Raw genomic sequence first — 2,995 nt, 5'->3', positions numbered from 1 at the left:
AGTGCTCCTGGGTTCCGATCCTGGCTCTGCCCTGGGCTCTCCGTATGGCCCTGAGCTGGTCACGAGGTGAGCTGCTGCTTCCAGCCCCCGCACGTCTGCTCTCAGTGGTACCTGGGTGTCTTCTGGCTCCTCCACACTCAGGCTCTGCTCCTGGTGACAGGGTTCACTGCTTTCCCAGGGCTGCATCCCATCTCCGGCATCCAGGAGCATCCTTTATATGAACTAGGCTTACAGTACCTTCCAGCCTGGTCCAAGTTGTGCCCTTTAAATTGCTCAGAGGAAACCTCTGTTCCAGGACAGGCCCTCGTATTCCAGGGAGCCCCCACCACGGCCTCCTGGTCTTCTCCATGCAGACCACCCTGATCCACGTAATGCCCTGCTTTCAACACTACTTCGGGCCTTTAGGCCTTTCATCAGCTTGCAGCCCCTTCCTGCACGCCCCCTGGCTTGCTAGTGTTCCTTTTGAAAATGCATGTGCTCTCCTGGGACTGGCAAGATGTCACCCCTTTTCCGGGACAGCCCCAGTCCCTAACACTCCAGCCTCTCACCCTATTATCTGTCCCCGTGTCCCAACAATCAGGCAGTTCAGTGTTTAAATCCACGATCCCAAACTGCTTCTCTCCAAGCCCTTCCTGGGACCCTGTGCTTCTGTCTCCAGCAACTAGCAGGGAGGTGGGATGCGAGTCCCACCTGCCCTACCAGAGTGTGGGCTCAGGGGCGCCCAGTCCTGCTCCTCTAAGGGTTAACAGACTCGAGAGCCAGCAAGGCCAGGATAGGAAGCTGGTTCCGGAAAGGGGAAGGATATCTTGCTTTTTATCCGGGTGACAATGCTGAAAGTGAGCCAGTTGGAGGAGGGGCTGGAGGCCGAAAAACAACCACCCCCAAATAAAATTATGAATGGGCCAACTCCACAACAATGCGTGAAGTTTGTGGGGAGAGGGGGGGCAGCGGGCCTGTTGACAAGCAGCAAGGTCACGGCTCCCCCCCCCCCCCCCCCCCCCCGCCCCCGTCCCCCCACCCGCCAGCACCATAAACAAGGGCTCACAATGCCCTTCTTTCCTCCAAGAGCTAGCTCCTCTCTTGGCTCTTGTCCCCTGGGTCCAGGCCTGCCCTGTCCCTCATCCTTGCAGGAGTCAGTCACTGAAAAGCCACCACTGCTTCCTCAGGGAAAAGCCCAGCCTTTTGTGAGCTCTTACTTCCTCCTCCTATGGGAACTGCTCCTGGGCCTATGACATCTGCTTCAAGGCGTCTTTCTCAGGGGGCCCAAGGTGGGAAAAGAGGAGGGCTGCTGGCTGCAGGGCAGGGGAGCTGCAACCTGTCCGGAGCTGGAATTGTCATCACAGGCCTGGGGAGGGAGAACAATGAGGGGACCCCCGGCGCCCCCCCCTCCGCCCCCACAGGGTAGATGCTGGTGGGAGCTTCCTCTCCCACAAGCCTGCTCTTTTGTGTGTGTGTATGTGTATGTGTTTATTGGGGGGTCAGGGGAATTCTTTTGTTTGCTTTTGTTTCCCTTTTTTTTTTTTGGTTTGGCCTTTGGCTAGCCTCAGGCTCCAGGAGTGTGGAAGGACAGCGTCGCCAGCAGAGAGGGGCCCAAGAGCTTTCAGAAGGAGCCGAGAGGGGTCGTCATGGATATGGCATGGGGATGATGGGTTCGTGGAGAGAGTTTGTGAGGCGAGGAGAGTAAGATGCTGGGGTGTGATCGCCAGGTGCGTTTCTGTCTGCTCTCCGTGCCTGGCAAAAATTCATCCCAGAACACCCAAGGAAGCCCAGAAAAGTCACTCCTCATGGGAGAGAAACTGCTTTGACTTTGGTTCTCCCAGGTGGGACTCTGGGCGCTGGAGGCTCAGCTGTACGCAGAGAGCTCCATTCTCTAGAAGAATTCTTAGCTCCCAGGAGAGGAGGCAGGAGTCAGCCGGGAGCGAGCTGCCTCTGGCCACGAAGCTCAGCCTGACTGCAGACCTGCGAATGCGAATTCGGGCCAGTGTTCTATGCAAACTGAGACGTGTGTGGTTGCCAGAGTGGGTGGCCACACCCTCTTGAGCTCATATCTGAGAGGATCGCAGATAAATAACTAGGAAGGCGGAGGGAATAGCCCACTTGGAGAACGATTCGGAAAGATTTCCCCGGAGTCATCTTGAAAAAAACGGAGTGGAAGACCTCGACTCCATCGGCCAAGTTCCCGCAGCTTCTGGGAACACTGCAGGTCGGCTTCCAGAGCAGCAGTTCTCAGCCCCGGTCGCCTGGGAGACTCAGGTGAGAGTAAAACGCAATGTCAGACGGCCACTCTGGGAAACAGTTTGGCAGCTGTTTCTCGTGCAACTGAACTTGCAATGACCACGTGACCCAGCTCTTATACTCCTGGGCACTTATCCCAGGAAAATGAAAGCTTAATTCACAGGAAAACCTGCACATCAACGCTCCCAGGAGCTTTATTAGTAATGGCCCCAAACTGGAAACAACTCAGACGCCCTCTCATGGGTGAATGGTTAAACACACGTGGTACATCCACACCACAGGAGACCCTCGGCGACAAGAGCAATGAATTATCAATACACGACACAACTTAGAGGGAGCTGAGGGAATTATGCTGAGTAAAGGAAGCCAATCTCAAAAGGCCATAGTGTTAGGCAGCTAGTCAGACATGAGCGACAAGGAACAAAGGAATAGGGGCCCAGCCTAGAGGCCGCCCACAGAGCACCCCAACGGTAGTAGAATTCTGGGTACGCACATGCGTACTGGGCAGAGTTATATAGTAGCCAAGTGTCAATCAAAATGGCCTCACTTGCCAATCACCTAGGAATGCCTTCGAGACCACCCCATGACAGCCCAAATATGAGGCAGACATTCCCACTGCTACAACTTTTTTTGACCCTTCTGGGCTCTCTTTTTTAGTGGGCTTTTTGTTGGTTACAGCGCTGGGACCATGAGCCTTCTTGGGGTCTCCTCTGTCTTTCTAAAATATACTTTTAATAAAACTATCAAATCTCAATGACCT

The sequence above is a fragment of the Pteropus vampyrus genome, unplaced genomic scaffold, assembly GCF_000151845.1.
Source record: "Pteropus vampyrus isolate Shadow unplaced genomic scaffold, Pvam_2.0 Scaffold47, whole genome shotgun sequence".
Classification (NCBI taxonomy): Eukaryota; Metazoa; Chordata; class Mammalia; order Chiroptera; family Pteropodidae; genus Pteropus; species Pteropus vampyrus.
This window is presented reverse-complemented; position numbering follows the sequence as displayed.